At 40.4% G+C, this 18128-nt stretch overlaps 1 protein-coding gene across 1 annotated transcript in view; it reads right to left on the bottom strand.

Annotated features, from left to right (window-relative positions):
- The window catches only part of nop16 (NOP16 nucleolar protein homolog (yeast)), a 288906-nt gene that overhangs the window by 130945 nt on the left and 139833 nt on the right, over nt 1-18128 (bottom strand). The window lies entirely within an intron of this gene.

The raw sequence follows: 18128 nt of genomic DNA, 5'->3' as shown, positions 1-18128 counted from the left end.
GAACGAACAGATTTTTTTGGGGTTATTTGTTTAATTTTGGGGGAAATACTGCTACCCATTGCCTTGGTGTGACGGTGTGCTGGTAAGTGTTGTGGTATAGTGACTTGACTTAGTTCACGAATGTGTACTGTGTCTTCTTGAAGGAGTTGCGGCCAAAAGTACTTGCCTAGAAACAGTGGGTTAACACATTTTTGCGAGGCTAAGATCAATGATTTCTTTTCTTTGTTTCATTCTTCCTTTCTTTTGATAACCATTATATAAATGAAAAAGATCCTCGCACATTCTATGCAAAATTAAACACAGAAAAGGAACAGTGTTGTAATAATGAGATGAAAATATATCAGTTACTATCTTAAATTTATTATACTTTCTGTATAAAATTTGTATTTATGAACTGAGTTGCAATCTTATAAACTGTATTAATAAAATTATTAGTAAAAGCAAATTGTGTGCATCAATAAAGGTGTATTTGAATATGAGGAACACTGACAGCGAAGATAAGGGTGGAACTAAAATACAGAAATGATCAGCATTCGAGCCCTGCAATAACCGTGTTTCTCGACATTTTTTTATTAACATGCTGAGGCTTCTGGGAGCAGAATGGTGATGTCACTGCCATGGATCAGCTGACTGTGGTCCTCCATTTACAGCAGGGGATCTTCACCTTATCAGGACAGTATGCTTCGCTCGCTAATTAATGTGAGGTCAAGAGATTGGGTAATAATGGTCGGGGGGGAAGTGGGGGGGTGTTTTTGGAAATCCATTTTACTTGTTCTGGAGTTTTTGTTTTTTTAACTCTCTGACATTGTTCATGCCACCTGAAACTGTCTCGACACTGACTGGCCCCGCTGTTCGGACCATCTGGAACCTGCGGAGGGTTGCTGTCCAAACACGGGCGCAAGCCATGGGGCACGGGCTGGGCAGAGTGGCACGGGCTGGGCAGAGGGGCACGGGCTGGGCAGAGTGGCACCAGTGACACTAACGGCCTGTACCTGTACCACAGGGGCTGTCTCAGGTACACACTCAACCGCACAAGGCCGCCCTGTCACTGTATGTAACCATGGAGTCTGCTCATCAGTCACACAGAGGACGGCTGTCATAGAAACCATCCTGTGTGTTCGCTGACTCCTCAAGGATCCAGCTATATCTAAACCTATCCCCCCAAAAAACATTTTAAAATTTTACCATTAAATTAAATTAAATAAATTAAAATAAATTAAATTATTGAAAAAAAATGTTTTAAATAAATATGTGAAAATTGAATAAATGCTTAGAGATTACATTCTTAGTACAAAAGTGACAAAAATATTTTATTATGTTATTGACTCATTTGGATGGGTGGGGTATTCTGTTTATTTAAAGAAATGCATTAATGTACATTTTAACACATTTATGATGGAATATATGTTATGGCAGATAATTAATAAAATAAATTAGTATAGTCTTATGTGACAAAAATTAATGACAACGCTAAATCAGCAAAATGACCAAAATGCAAAAGATTTTAATAGGTCATTTCATCATTGAGAAGCATGGGGAATCATGTGTATTTAACATCTAAAATTACATAAATGAAAGAAGAAGATTTTGTGTGGCATGTATGATGAAAAATGTGTTTCAGCAGTAAATTAGCAAAATATATAAGACTATTGCCTGATGTCCAAAGTGACCAAAAAAAAAAAAAAGACATATCTCAATTTATTAATCTGCTTGATGGGAAAGCATCTGTCTTTAAGATCCACAGTGTAATAAATTAAAGAAAATTTGTTTGCTGACATTTATTATGGAAAATGCATTGCAATGTAAAATCAACAAAATGCATTTGACTATAGCCTAATGTCCAAAATGTGACCAAAATACCAAAAAATTAAAAATATAATTTTATGATTTGGGGGATGAGAAATTGAAGACAGCTATGATGAAACAAGTGTTGCAATGTAAAATCAACAAAATGCATACGACTAATCTTATATATATTTCATTTTATGATTAAGTTGGATGGGAAATTTGGCATATTTAAGCACCACAGTAAAATAACTGAAAGAAAATTAGTTGGAAGACATTTATGATTAAATATTTTTTTCAATGGGTAACCAGCTAAATATTTAAGTCCTATGTGACAAAAGTACAAAAATTTTAAATATCAAATACATAATACTACAGTCTCATGCACAAAAATACATAAAATGTAAATGTTCATATTTAATACAGATGGACAGAAAGTATTTTAAGACCGAGATGAAATGAATTAATGAAAATGAGTTTGAAAACATTTTTGATGTGTGGCAGTGGGAAATCAACAATATACAAGAGTATGAGCTTATGTCCCAAAGTGACAATACAATCATGTGTATGTAAGAACAATGGTAAAATAAAACAAAATTTGTTTGAAGAAATTTATTATAACAAAAAAATACAAAATATTTAAATATCTCATTTCATCATCAGGTGAATGAGGAATCATGTGTAATATTATTTTCTAAAAGTTAACACTTTTAAAAAAATTGATTCATAAAGAATAAATAGAATGATTGGATTAAAAATAAATTAATAAACATGATTAACCCTAATCTGCAACCATAACCGTAACCACTAACCCTAAAACCTAACTCTAACTTAACCCTAACCACAAGGACTACCACAAGTAGTTTGCTAAGTAGCAAACTACTGGGAATCCACACTGTTCACACGAGGCCCAGTATTTTACAAACAGGCCAATACAGTCGGGAATAACGCTATAAAAACATTCATAATTAAACAAACACTTACAGCCAAACTGCATGAAAAGTGTAATCACTGTGACATAAAATATGTAGGAGAGACAGGGAATATGATTATAACTAGATTAGCACAACACATGCTGTACATAACATTACAAATCATAGGGATACAAACGCTCACCTAGTAGTGACTCATTTCCTTCACCGTGGACTTGAGCCATTAGAAATATCAAGCCTTCAAATAAATATTAACTGGACACCAGAGGACAGGCGTAGAATCAAAAAACACGGAATTAAAAGAACTGAACTCCACATTCTCAGGAAAATGAAACAAACACCCATAAAACTTTAACACAAGAGGGACAAAAATTCTTACAGGCTCCAGTACACTGATTGGCCAGCGCAAACTTTTCATTCCCAAGGAGGCCTCATGAAGAAAGGTTCTCCCTGATTTTAATCAGAATCACACTCGCATAATGCTGCCCCACCCTGTACAGCACAATTGCTTTTCCGTTGCATCACCCACAACAAAAGCTCTGTCCCTTTATTAACGCGATAATAAATGCTGGCATCTTCTTGGGTCATTAAATCGGCCAGGACATTGTCTGCAGGTCGTGGACCAGGTTCTCCTAAATTAAAAGTTGCTACCCTCTGCATTACCTTTGTACAGTCTACCCCTGGATATCTGTTGTCGTAGCGTTGCACGTCCTACCCCTCTGTGGTGTGTCTAGTGTGTACACGAGCCATATTCTTTCAGCTATGAAATGCGGATGTATTTGCCACTGGACAACGAGCAATTACCAGCCAATCAATGTGTGAGAAAACCAGTGTGTGACGTGAATCAATGGGTGACGCAAACGCGTCCAAACACATCGCTTTCACCGGAGAGTCATTAGAGTGTTTGCCTGATCGTAAATTTCATGCACTTACTGCATCAGCCAGTTTGTATACTCCACAAAAATTCCTCTCTCTCTCTCTCTCTATATATATATATATATATATATATATATAAAACCTTAAGAACTAAGAACCGTAAAACCTACATACAGACAGCACAACTTAAAAAATATACAATTCCTAAAAATATGTCTGCGGACAAAATTATTGATATCAAAATGATGCAAAGTCCCATCTAAACTTGCATCATGTGTTTTCAGAAATACATGTTTTTTCTCTAAAAAATCAGCCTTTGTGAATTTGAGTCTGTGGTGTGAATTTTGGAGGTAGTTCTAGAAAAAAAAAAAATTCTCCTCCAATTTTATTGATTACACGTACCTGCATAGAGTCAGCATCTGATCCGGTGCCTTTCAACATTTTTGTGGAGAAAGTGTTGCAGCAGAAAACTCGCATCGCATAGCTGCAGTTTAAATCTGAGCTGAGAGTTTGCAGGTGCTGGTGTACACCGAGACGGCTGGGAATAACAAGGGAGCAGCTGGCAGAGGAAAGAGGGGGGGTCAAGGGTCACAATCGTGGGCAGGGTGGAGATATCCAGTCTTCTGCTGAGGCTGTTTCCTCCTCTCCTCTCCTCCTCTTCTGTCTCCCCCTCTCCTCTCCTGCTCCTCTGTCTCCTTCTCTCCTCATTCTCTGTCTCCTCCTCTCCTACCCTCCTCCTCTGCCTCCTCCTCTCCTATCCTCGTCCTCTGTCTTCTTCTCTCCTTGTTTCCTCCTCTGTCTCCACCTGTGTAGCCTTGTGGCACGGTGTTCTCATGTAGACAGAGCACAATGGTTAGCTTATAGCCAAAAAGGCTGTGGGTTCGATTCCCAGGTATCTGCAGGGCTAAATGTGGTCGCGTCTGTAACCTCAGCACCTCAGTGGTTTGAAATTGCGTCTGGGTCTGTGACTCCCTGAATATGACGGGGAGAAAAAAGCATCGGGATGCAGTAGAATTCATTCAGCTACAGCTCACAAAAACTTCAGGTAACCAAGTATTGCTACACCATCACCTGAACTGCTTTTATGACTTGTCTGGTGTTTTATCCAGAATATTATATACCCACCACTTCTCTATTGAGCAAAATAATGCTTCCTGTTTTTCTGCTCCACCCTATAACAATGTCTCAGCAATTATTAGTGTAATGAGTGAAGCTGACTGTCAGTAAATGCAAATTTGACACCTGCTAGGTCAGCAGAATTTTTTTTTTTCTTAAGGCGATGAAATGCAAAGCAAGCTGAATTTCACATATCAGTGGTTGTGAGTCAACGGGACAAGCACAACTGAAGGACGTTGGTTAGCTCACATAGGGTTTCTATGGCAACCATTCAACCAATCAATTAATTACATTCTGCTTAATTCTGTATGGTCAAGGACTGGTGCAAATATGTAATTTAATGTTATTTGTATTACGAATAAACCATGACAAGCCGTTCTCGTGATGTATGTACATATCTCAGGTGGTATCTCTCTCAGATGTGTGTTTGTATCAGGAAAACTCAGGCTCAGGTTTAAGGGGTTGATTCTTATACAATGACTAATAAATGTATATTAAAATACAAGGGTAAACGTATAAGTAGTTAAATGTAAACCACATTGTGAAATATATATTTATTTATATTTTATATATATTTATTTTTGCAACCTTGGCAATAGCTGGCTAGATCAGTTACCTAACATAAGATAAGCTTATGCCTGTGTGTGTATGCATTTGTTTGTGTGTGTGTGTTTGTGTAGGCCTACTTCAAGATTCTCTGTATGTATTTACACCTGAAGGTCAAGATATTCTTATTTGAGTTGCAGTGCTTGGGCTAAACGTGCTTTGCAAGAAGAAAGAAGAACCCGATTTTTTTGTAAGAAATAAAATCTTTTGCATGAGCTGAGGATTTCTTGCGAAGAAGAAATTGTGTATTTAAATCTCACCATCAATACATAGCCTACTTATTTTAGGAATACAAAACATTGCTTCCGTACATTTTATCATATTTTCACAGCCAAAACGCAGAGAGAGCGTTCACTGGAAAATGTACGCCTAGGGTGCTTCCCGAGCACGGTCTCGGGTTTCCTTATCTCCAGCGTATGCATATGCACGCGATGTTTTAATTCCACGCAACTTTTCTTCAGTCACGTTGAGATGTAAAAGATTGTAGTCGGCCATTTTCACACTTGGCCCACTCTCAGTAAGCACAGTGTAAATATAAAAGGCTCATATGTAAAGGGCACCACACTGAGCCTTTTCTCTCATAATACTGCTTATATCGGTAAAGGAAATGTGCAGGCTCGGCATAAAATAAGAACGAAGAACGCCACATTTTGACCTCACTCCGGGATCCAATTAAAATAATCACGTTCTTTCAATTCAATTAATTTTCATGATATGTGAACTTGCCATATTTCACAAAAGAAGAAGGCTCTCGTATGTAATGGTGAGTTTCACGTTTTCTGAAAGACGAGGGATGGCACGACACACTTTGCATTTAAATTTAGATCGCGATTTACATTATATTCTTTTCCTGGGGAATAATGGAAATATAACTCATATTACACGTGTTTCTATGATGCAAGTATTCTATCGTCCTCAGAAGAAAGAAGAAATAGATGATTTTAAAGTTATGTAAGAAATTAACTATTTTGTAGGAGCTAACAGTTCATTTATAGATGATACACAGACAAGAAACACAGCATATGTTAATCTCATCATCAGTACAAACTTGATGAAAAACTTGGAATTTTAATTTAGATTGCTGCTTTACATTATATTATACTGTATAATGGCTATGACAATCTTTAATTTTCTAAAGATTACATAACTAAAGAGACTGCAAGTAATCACAAAATAAAACTACACGAAGAAATATCTTTATAGAGTAAAGGACTATTGAATTACCATTAAAAGCATGTTGCATGTAGTAAGGCTTTTTCACTGCATAGAAGTGGGATTTTCCTCTTTTTAAAAATCCCATTTTACCGCATAGAAAATACTGACCAATTCAAATATAATGCATAGTGTCCTGACTGGTAAAAAAATAAAATGAACATTATGACTGCCCATATCATTAAACTTTTCCATTTAAAAAAAGTTTACTTTTCCCTCATATGTCAGTTTTTCTGCTGTGTAGTCACTCTCTAGGTCAGTTACCCATAACACTGTTTTCCCTCTTTAAATTGTATCTTTAATCTACATCTTTTGACATCAATGAGCACTTAAGACCATACAGAGACTTTCTCAGTGCCGTGTAGTAAGTCATGTGCAAGCACAATCGATATTAAGCCTGCCTTAATTGGTTAGTTTTCGAGAGGTCCTGTTTGCCTGACAACCATCCAAGTGAAATAGTCTTTTCCAGAAACTGAGCGTTAAAGTGCAAAAGTACCACATTGCTTTTATTTTTATTTTATTGTATTTATGACAGGTAAGAATGCATATGAAGTACAATGATCACAAATTAACTATATCCAAACATCCATAGCACACAGATCACCTCTATGTAACAGAAAATAAATAGTGTAGCTAGGAATTAATGAATTAATAAATTCATTAATTAATAGTTTCCACAGAGTAGACCAGGACATCAACTAAAGTGGCTAGTCTCTGCCAACTCAAACACAGCTAACCGCCATATAATGGCGTCCCAAACCGGAGTCATGCAGAGATTCGCCTGATTATTTCCCACAATTCAGCACTGCAACAGCGCTATCTATGCTCCTTCCTGAAATCTGACAGCCTTACATTTTTAATAGCGCTCTATGGTGGTTCAACCCACAATTTAATCACTGCTATTTTAGCAGCCACTCGCACAGCGTAGGGTTACATTGATTGGAAGTAAAAACTAATGAATAATAATCATAATAGTTTAGTAGAAAGAGACCTGGGTCTTAAATAGTAATCATATTATTCACTTCAGAAACTACCTCGGTAATATAATCCCAGAGCCCAGAGACTGGTCCACACTCCCCAAATATGATTGTTTGTACCAGGGGACCCTTTTCGTTGTGTGAAATATATGTGGAGTGGCATATACTTTCTAAATGAAAGGAAAATATATTCAATCCCACCACTGAATTTTTTGGAAATTGACTGGATGCGCTCATAATCGAATTATACACGTGGCGTAGAATTTAAATGTTTTCACCTTCTGTTCCCATAGCCTGGTTGCTGAAAAATTAGAAAAAATGGAACAGTATATATTTCTGAGAGACTCCAAAAGAATGCATGGAATCGGACCAATCAATTAGGTAATTTCTGTGTCCCATGGGACTCTGTATGTGCAAAAGGCCTCAACCACAGGTATATAAAATAAGATGAAACTTGGGAACGTTAGCTGCCCTTACAGTATATCCTGAAATGCACAAAGACCCTGGTTGTTAACTGTCTTTTATTACATAAATGCTTTTTTCCTGACCAGGTTTCTGAATGTGAAGGCTTTGCTAAGATTTAAACTATGGTCATTTTAACAAATGTGCCGCATATTCCTTTGCCTCGTGCTGTACATTAGGAGAGCACAAAGTTCGCAGTTGAATTGTATCTTAATTTCACATCTCTTTTGGGAATCCCTCTGAGTGACATATCTAGGAGTTGCAAGTGACACACCGCCCAGGCCTTTGATCTGCACCATGCAGCTCTGGAAACAAAGTCAACCAAGGCCTCAACGACCTCATTTAAAATGGCCGAAAATAGATTTATGAAGTCAGGACAAACTGACCCCTCCTTGACCTAGGCTATCTGGCTAAATCTAGCATGCAGCCTGGTGTCTGTGATACTGGGGCAGAAGCTTGAGCAGAAGGGGGCTTCCTTCCCTGTTCCCTGGATATTAAAGCAGTTAGGCCGTGTTTTCTACCCTGTGAAATTGTATTGAATGATTCCAAAGAAAGGGGGTCTACAGAGGCCTGTGTAATCGTGTTCAATAGCATATGGGCGACATAGCTCAGGAAGTAAGAGCGGTTGACTGGCAGTTGGAGAGTTGCTGGTTCGATCCCCCGCCCTGAGCGTGTCGAAGTGTCCCTGAGCAAGACACCTAACCCCTAATTGCTCCCAATGAGTTGATTGGTACCTTGCATGGCAGCCTTTCACCATTGGTGTGTGAATGGGTGAATGAGAGGCATCAATTTTAAAGCGCTATATAAATGCAGTCCATTTACCATTTACCATATGGGCGGCAGTGTATTACAGTGGTCGCAGGTTCGATTCCCAAGTTGGACACTGCCGTTGTACCCTTGAGCAAGGTACTTAACCTGCATTGCTTCAGTATATATCCAGTTGTATACATGGATGCTATGTAAATGCTGTGTAAGGAGTTGTGTAAGTCGCTCTGGATAAGAGTGTATGCTAAGTGCCTGTATTGTAATGTAATGTGAGGCATGACTGCACAATACTAACATAAGGGATTCCACTGCAGTTAAATATGAATTTCAGGAAGAAGACCACCTAAGCTTAGGTACATCTCTTTTCACATAGAGACCAGAGCTTCTCTTCAGTTCCTACGGTACACATACAGCTGTGAATTGAGTATCTCACATCGCACAGGGTCAAGGTTCAATGCATCTAGGAATTCTGTCCATCATTGGTGGTCCACCTGTAGCTCTGAACAATATAACTGCCTGTAGAAATCCTCAAAGGTTTCCTTCAGTCCCTTTGGCTTGGTGGGCTGAATGTTATTGCTTTTTCTTTTACCGCTCTTAGTATACAGGACTGATTCATTTTGTGCTGCAACTTCAATGCCAGTAGTCTTCTAGGGTTCTATCCATTACAATAATAATTTAGCATTACAATAGCACTGCTCTGTGTAGCCATAGAGCGTTCTGATTTTAAGGAGTCCAGTAAAATTGGAAAGTAAAAAGTAAAGTAAAAACAAAACAAAAAAGATATGCAAATTGACAAGGTCAAAAAGTCAAATATGTAAATTGTAAGCTTGTCTGTAATCTGTTTTCGGAACATCCCCAGCCCCAGTGTCAGCCTGTTCTGTTGCTTCAGGTAATGGGTGGTGTATCCTAAGGAAAAGAAAAGTACACACCAACAGCAAGACGAGCAGCTAAGGGTGAGACAGTGACTTCAAAATTTGCTTTTAAGTTTCTTTTTTCTGACAAATGTGACATTTTCCACATTTGTTTTGTGAGTGTGTGTGTGTGTGCGTATGTGTCTGTGTGTGTCTGTGTGTGTGTGTGTGTCTGTGTGTGTCTGAGCATACACGTACCTTTCATTGTTGCTCAAAGCTTTGTGCTTTCTGCTCCATAATGTTGCTGTAAGTTTTCTGTTCAATTAAAAACTCAGTTGGCATTTCGGCGTGGTCGTGAGTGAAAATATCACTCAGGCCTGTTTGCATCATCGCTGCAGTCTGGCCTTGTGAAGGTCATTCATTTCACTATAAGACTCACATGGGGGCTTTACTAAAGAATACAAAGAAACACAGAACTCTGAATGCAAACATTTCACTAGTCACGCATCGCAGAACTTCATACCGCCCTGACCTGTGTACACAGGAGCCACTCTATGGCATCCATGCATCCATCCATTCATTTTCTGTACCCACTTATCCTGAGCAGGGTCTCGGAGGGTGCTGGAGCCTATCCCAGCATGCATTGGGAAAGAGGCAGGAACACCCTGGACAAGCTGCCACTCTAACACAGGGCACACACATCATTCACTCACACATTCATACCTAGGGGCAATTTAGACTCTCCAATTAACCTTCCTGCATGTCTTTGGACTGTGGGAGGAAACTGAAATACCCAGAGGAAACCCACGCAGACACAGGGAGAACATGCAGACTTCCACACAGAAAGGCCCAGGCCGGGATTCGACCTTCTGCCACTTCATGATATCTGAGTAGTAAACCAACTGGTTGGCAAAGCGTGCTCTCAGGATTTTACCATACTGCATGTACGTTGCCGTTTCAATTATTTTTAAAATCACCCCTAGCTACATCATTTGTACACATCTCAATTTCTGGTTGGTTGGGTTCCAGCAGTCCATTACAAAATTGAACCATGACATCATTCATGTTCTCCCTTGTGTATTCAAGACAGCTGTTCCTGTTGAAGATGTAAGGACTTTCAAACGTTTCTTAAATTACATGATCTGAGTGTTCTAAGCACGGGGACATCTGAATATGGAGGCACTCACCAGATACATGCTGGAAATTTTTTTGCCAGGATATTAAAATGCCATTAATATAAATTTATGAATTATTAAGTGTCCAGGAATTTAATTACATATGACCACGCAAATAGTAACTAATTGCACATTGAAAGAGGATGTTTTTTTGCTCACATTATAAAATCATCCTGCAATTAAACTCAACACTTATGCTGGCCACTAATTTGAGTTTTAGCCAATGGACTGAAAATTATGATGCGCAAATTGTGTAGCTTTTGAACTAGAAAATGACAGGAAATTAAAACTGCTTGCTTCTTCTGAATTAATGTCCCAGTCTTAGGAGTTGTACAATAATGTTGCATTTCATAGGATTTTCTATCGGAAAGAGACTGGATGCATCCTGTAGATTTAAGCCACTCTATAGGCACAGGCGGAGCATATGTGGATTCATCATTCATCCTCCAGCTGTTGGGTTTTGTTGTCAAGCCAGGCAAATAATTAGTCATCATGTTCCACTTTCGTGGAGCTCAGCAAGATGATTGTCTGTATCTGAAACTCACGGCACTCTAACCTTAAACACTTTCATTTACATATAACCCCATTAACCATGTTGACATGGTGACTGAGTCCTCAAGCTGTCATTGGAGGAGACCGGGAGGCTCTGATTGGCCGCTCACTCCCCTTAAAAGCTGTTGTTCATGTTGTTGCCTGAACATGGGGACAGTCGTTCATCTTCTTTATCGTTCTAATCAACGTCCGCGAGTCATCCTAATGTGAGTAATACGGTTGTTCGTGAAAGAAGGTGTGTCACTTCCTGAAAGATATAAATGTCCTGATAAATAAAAAACAGGCTGCGTGAAGTCCTATAGCCTTCATTACCCTAGGGGTAATAGATCCCTGGATTATCTGTGTGTTAGAGGGACACACTCAGAGGTGATAGATCCCTGGATTATCTGTGTGTTAGAGGGACACACCCAGAGGTGATAGATCCCTGGATTATCTGTGTGTTAGAGTACCACACCCAGAGGTGATAGATCTTTGGATTATCTGTGAGTTAGAATACCTCACCCAGAGGTGATAGATTTTTGGATTATCTGTGTGTTAGAGTACCACAGCCAGGGGTGATAGATCTTTGGATTATCTGTATGTTGGAGGAGCACAACTCTAGTCCTGGAGGGTGTATTTGTCACCTAAGACACTTGCATTATGTTAAAAGAATTGTAATACTTTTTTTCTGCCAGTCTCAGGAGGATAAGTCTATCAATCAGTAAGTAAGGTGAAGTAGTAACATTGTTTTACCACTAGAGGTCAAGGCTGAGTGAAATGGGTGAAGGTCAGGAATCCCTGATTGGCAGGTAAAGGCTTGTCACGTGATAGGACAGATTATGAACGCCCAATTTCAAACAAGTGAAGATTTTACTAAAATTAGTTATATTAAAGTGTGAAAAAAACATTTAAAGCAAGCTAATACTTTAATATATATATTTTAAGTTCAGCCACAATATTCTATTCCTGTTTCTATGCACTTTCTAATGGTTTCTATGGCAGTATCACTGATAAAACTGAAATATTTTAAAGATCCTGGATTCATTCCTTCATGCCAGGAAACTAAGTTTACCACGAGAAATGGTGTATGCGTGACTGACCAGAGTTCATTTAATTCTTACCATGAAATAAAAAATGAAGAAAATAACATTAATATAACATCGCCCCAGACCTCTGAAATGCCCATTTATGGTTACATTAAATTTAGGTGTTAAATGAACACTTTCAAAGGTGCTAGAAAGGGAAATTAGCTAGAGAGTAATGTTTTCAACGCTGGCTAATCTTAAATTAAAGCACATTAAGTGTATTTTTAGCTCCTTGAGAATGTTAGCACCTTTCAAGGATGTAATTGGCCCTCGCTTGAAAAAAAAAATTCAAATCTTGCTGTAGCAGGTTGAGCAAGTCAACGGAAGAAACCGCCACACACTGAAATCCAACTGGCACACCATCTGCACGTCGTTAATTGAGTTCAGATAAATATTGGTTCACAGAAATGAGGGACTTTCCATTCACCGCACACCTTATCCTGTTGACAAACCAGAAGTGCTTTTTGACACTGTCAGATTGAGCGCTAATATTGGTTTTTATTATGTACAGTTTAGGGGGGGTCATTTGTATCTGAGATAGAGAGGGGTTTGTTTGAGCTATAAGTACTTGTCGAGTGTCATAGGCTCCTGCTTAATCTTCCTACCGGAAGGTTTTGCCTTGAGGTCAAAGAAAAAACTGCGTTAAGAAGCCGATTACTCATTGTAAAATAGCACAATACAGTGCACATATTCATAACATAGAATTGTATTGGTGTACATGTGTATTATAATATAGTGACAGGTGTTTCTCCTGCAAGAAACATAATTTTGCAACAGAAAACATTTTTTAAAAATTGAGGGCCATTTTGAGGTCATTTTTTTGTTTATCTTTTGCAATTAAAGAAAACTTATTTGAAAAACTTCTTAATTCTCAAAACACATTTGCTTTTAGATACTAATGATCATTCTGATGATAATGTGATGATATAATTACATCTAACTTGTGTTTCAAGAATAAGTTTCTCTGCATTTTAATGTTATAGTTGAATGAGGATTAAAGCCATTATTGGTGTGAATGAATACTTGTGTAATCAGAGCTAATTTTAATAGACTGCAGAACAAAAAGAGCATTAATGGTGATTTGAGGGACAATAAGCAGCCCAAGAGTCAACCTTATTTCAATATAAATGAATTTAATGCAAAGCCCAGACCCAGACAAAAAGAACACTCAAATGTGAGCAGTTTAATAACAGAACATCAATGTTATTTGGGTTTAGATTTAATACCAAGACAGGTAATAAAAATATTCTTTGGAGCCTAACTTAACAGCGGACATGCCCAGTGAACTTCTCACTCAAACAGTTCAGACAGTCTTCTGTTATTTTGTAAAAGAGCTTTGTTTCACAGCTGTTCTGTGGATGGAGTAACTTTGATGGATCAATCACACAACACATTTTCCCCAGAATGCTGATTTCACCGCCAGCCAATCACGGCTCCTGCAGTAGAAACAGGAAGGAGTTTAAGCACGTCATTTTACAGCAGGCTAATGTTCAGCAGTTCAGGTTTGGGTTAGGGTTAGGGTTAAGGTTAGGGTTAGGGTTAGGGTTAGGGTTCGGGTTCGGGTTAGGGTTAGGGTTAGGGTTAGGGTTAGGGTTAGGGTTAGGCACAGGGTTAGGGTTAGGGTTAGGGTTAGGCACAGGGTTAGGGTTAGGGTTACTGTACTAGTTAGGGTTAGGGTTAGGGTTAGGCACAGGGTTAGGGTTAGGGTTAGGCACAGGGTTAGGGTTAGGGTTAGGGCTAGGGTTACAGCTAGGGTTAGAGCTAGGTTAGGTTAGGGTTAGGGTTAGGCACAGGGTTATGGTTAGGGTTAGGTTAGGGTTAGGGTTAGGGTTTGGGTTAGGGTTAGGGTTAGGGTTAGGGTTAGGGTTACTGTACTAGTTAGGGTTAGGGTTAGGGTTAGGGTTAGGGTTAGGCACAGGGTTAGGGTTAGGGTTAGGGTTAGGGCTAGGGTTAGAGCTAGGGTTAGGGTTAGGGTTAGGGTTAGGGTTAGGGTTAGGGTTAGGGTTAGGGTTAGGGTTACTGTACTAGTTAGGGTTAGGGTTAGGGTTAGGGTTAGGCACAGGGTTAGGGTTAGGGTTAGGCACAGGGTTAGGGTTAGGGTTAGGGTTAGGGTTAGGGTTAGGGTTAGGGTTAGGGTTAGGGTTAGGGTTAGGGTTAGGGTTACTGTACTAGTTAGGGTTAGGGTTAGGGTTAGGCACAGGGTTAGGGTTAGGGTTAGGTTAGGGTTAGGGTTAGGGTACTGTACAGTTAGGGTTAGGGTTAGGGTAGGTTAGGGCTAGGGTTAGGGTTAGGGTTAGAGCTAGGGTTAGGGTTAGGGTTAGGGTTAGGGTTACTGTACTAGTTAGGGTTAGGGTTAGGGTTAGGCACAGGGTTAGGGTTAGGGTTAGGGTTAGGGTTAGAGCTAGGGTTAGAGCTAGGTTAGGGTTAGGGTTAGGGTTAGGGTTAGGGTTAGGGTTAGGGTTAGGGTTAGGGTTAGGGTTAGGGTTACTGTACTAGTTAGGGTTAGGGTTAGGGTTAGGGTTAGGGTTAGGGTTAGGGTTACTGTACTAGTTAGGGTTAGGGTTAGGGTTAGGCACAGGGTTAGGGTTAGGGTTAGGCACAGGGTTAGGGTTAGGGTTAGGGTTAGGGTTAGGGTTAGGGTTAGGGTTACTGTACTAGTTAGGGTTAGGGTTAGGGTTAGGGTTAGGGTTAGGCACAGGGTTAGGGTTAGGGTTAGGGTTAGGGTTAGGTTAGGGTTAGGGTTAGGGTTACTGTACTAGTTAGGGTTAGGGTTAGGTTAGGGTTAGGGCTAGGGTTAGGGTTAGAGCTAGGGCTTAGTGTTAGGGTTAGGAGTAGATTAGGTTAGGGTAGGGTTAGGGTTAAGGATTAGGGTTAGGTTAGGGTTAGGGCTAGGTTAGGTTAGGGTTAGGGTTAGAGCTAGGTTAGGCTAGGGTTAGGTTAGGTTAGGTTAGGTTAGGGTTAGGGTTAGGTAGGTACTGTACTAGTTAGGGTTAGGGTTAGGGTTGCACAGGGTTAGGGTTAGGGTTAGGCACGGGTTAGGGTTAGGGTTAGGGTTAGGGTTAGGGTTAGGGTTAGGGTTAGGTTTAGGGTTAGGGTTACTGTACTAGTTAGGGTTAGGGTTAGGGTTAGGCACAGGGTTAGGGTTACTGTACTAGTTAGGGTTAGGGTTAGGGTTAGGGTTAGGGTTAGGTTAGGGTTAGGGTTAGGGTTAGGGTTACTGTACTAGTTAGGGTTAGGTCAGGGTTAGGGTAGGGTTAGGGCTAGGTTAGGGTTAGGTTAGAGCAGGTTAGAGCTAGGTTAGGGTTAGGGTTAGGGTTAGGTTACTGTACTAGTTAGCTAGGGTAGGCTAGGGTAGGGGTAGGAGTTCAGGGTTAGGCTAGGGTTAGGGTTAGGGTTAGGCTAGTTGGTACTGTACTAGTCTAGGGTTAGGCTCAGGAGGGTTAGCACAGGGTTAGGGTTAGGGTTAGGGTTAGGATTAGGGTTAGGTTAGGTTAGGTTAGGCAGCTAGGTTAGGGTTAGGGTTAGGTTAGGGCTAGGTTACTGACAGTTAGGTTAGGGTTAGGCGTTAGGGTTAGGGTTATGGCTAGGGTTAGGTTAGGGTTAGAGCTAGGGCTTAGAGCTAGGGTAGGTAGGTTAGGGTGGGGTTTAGGTTAGGTTGGGCAGGTTAGGTAGGGTTAGGGTTAGGGTACTGACAGTAGGGTTAGGTAGGTTAGGCTTAGGGTTAGGCACAGGTTAGGGTTAGGTTGGTAGGTTAGGCACAGGTTAGGGTTAGGTACTGTACTAGTTAGGTTAGGGTTAGGGTTAGGTAGGTTCAGGGCAGGCTTAGGTTAGAGCTAGGTAGTGTTAGGGTTAGGCAGATTAGGTTAGGTTAGGTTAGGTAGGATTAGGTCTAGGTTAGGTAGGGCCAGGGTTAGGTAGGGTTAGGTAGAGCTAGGTTGAGCTAGGTTAGGGTTAGGGTTAGGGTTAGGGTTAGGCTTAGGGATAGGGTTCAGGGTTACTGTACTAGCTAGGTTAGGGTTAGGGCTTAGGCACAGGGTTAGGGTTTGGGTTAGGCACAGGTTAGGTTAGGTTAGGTTAGGATCTAGAGGTAGGGTAGGGTTAGGTTAGGTTAGGTTACTGTACCAGTTAGGTAGGTTAGGGTTAGGCACAGGGTTAGGGTTAGGGTTAGGTTTGGGTAGGTTCAGGTAGGGGCTAGGTTAGGTTAGGTTAGGGTTAGGGTTGGGTTACTGTACCAGTTAGGTTAGGGTTAGGTAGGTTAGGTAGGGCTAGGTTGGGTTAGGGTCAGAGCTAGGGTTAGAGCTAGGGTTAGGGTAGGGTTAGGCTAGGTTACTGACAGTTAGGGTTAGGTTAGGTTAGGTTAGGGTTAGGTTAGGTTAGAGCTAGGTTAGGGTAGGTAGGGTGTTAGGGTTACTGACTAGTTAGGTTAGGGTTAGGTAGGGTTAGGCACAGGTTAGGGTTAGGGTTAGGGTTAGGATTAGGGTTAGGTAGGGTTAGGGTTAGGGTTAGGTTAGGTTAGGTTAGGTTAGGTTAGGTATCAGGTACTGACTAGTTAGGGCTTAGGGCTTAGGTTAGGGTTAGGGTTATGGCAGGGTTAGGTTAGGGCTAGAGCAGGGTCAGAGCTAGGGTTAGGTAGGGTTAGGGTGGGTTAGGTTAGGGCCTGGGTTAGGTAGGGTTAGGGTTAGGGTTAGGGTTACTGTACTAGTTAGGGTTAGGGTTAGGGTTAGGGTTAGGGTTAGGCACAGGGTTAGGGTTAGGGTTAGGGTTAGGGTTAGGCACAGGGTTACGCCGGGCACCCACCGCACGCGTCGCGTAAGCGTCGCGTAAGCAGCACGGCGAAGCAGCACGGCGCGACGCGTAGGGTGTCTCCACTGGTTCCGTTTGTGTCGCGCAAAGGCTTGCGTAAAAGCTATATATTCCTAGTAGCTCTCGCAGTCTGCAGTGGGCTTACATCGTGTATTTCACGTTTGTTCAGGACTTTTGATTATGGGTAAGCGAATACTTGGTGAGAGACCTTTTTCATTCTGTTAATTTGGTAATATTTTTTAACACATGTAAATACGCGAGAAAGTAAACGCTTTAAAGAATTACCATAAACTTAAATCGCAACGTAGCCTGCATAACAATCAATCTCAAACTGTATTAATTTATTTGCTTGGTTAACAAGCGTGCCAATTTCATGAAGAATATGTAATGATCATAATAATAATAAATAATCCGTAATCAACCATTGGGAATTCCCGTGTTGTCTTGTCATTCACGTCAAAACATTTATAGGATCAGATTTAGTAAAATCAGCTAATCATGAAAAAGACAGTAACAGTTTAATCTTGAAGGGATATGAACACCACAACGCCATGAACACCGGAAGCTTTGAAGTACAAGTGCGATAGGCTACGTCTTTCTGTGGTGTATTTTCAAATTTACCCCACCCCCTCCGCAAAATAAGACAGCGAAACTAAGCTGTTCCAGTTATTTATTTATTTATTTTTACAAAACGAAAAGGCTTGTATTTTTTTTTTTGTGCTTATAAAATATCTGGGAGGTAACTAGGGACACACCCCCAGTAATATAAGGATGAAATATAAATCAGAGCATGTATACCTAGCATTTTAGAGCATATTTCTGTGTATAAACAGGCCATCGTGACGCGCGACAAGCCGAAAAAATAGAACTGAAGCGAAAAACTACGCTTCAGTTCGCTTGTGTCGCGCGAGCTTCGCAGCCGGTACGCGACGCGTTCGCATCTGGTGGAGAC

The sequence above is a fragment of the Anguilla rostrata genome, chromosome 9 (genome assembly GCF_018555375.3).
Source record: "Anguilla rostrata isolate EN2019 chromosome 9, ASM1855537v3, whole genome shotgun sequence".
Classification (NCBI taxonomy): domain Eukaryota; kingdom Metazoa; phylum Chordata; class Actinopteri; order Anguilliformes; family Anguillidae; genus Anguilla; species Anguilla rostrata.
Note: the sequence above shows the minus strand (reverse complement) of the source record. Positions and strands in the feature narration are given on the sequence as shown.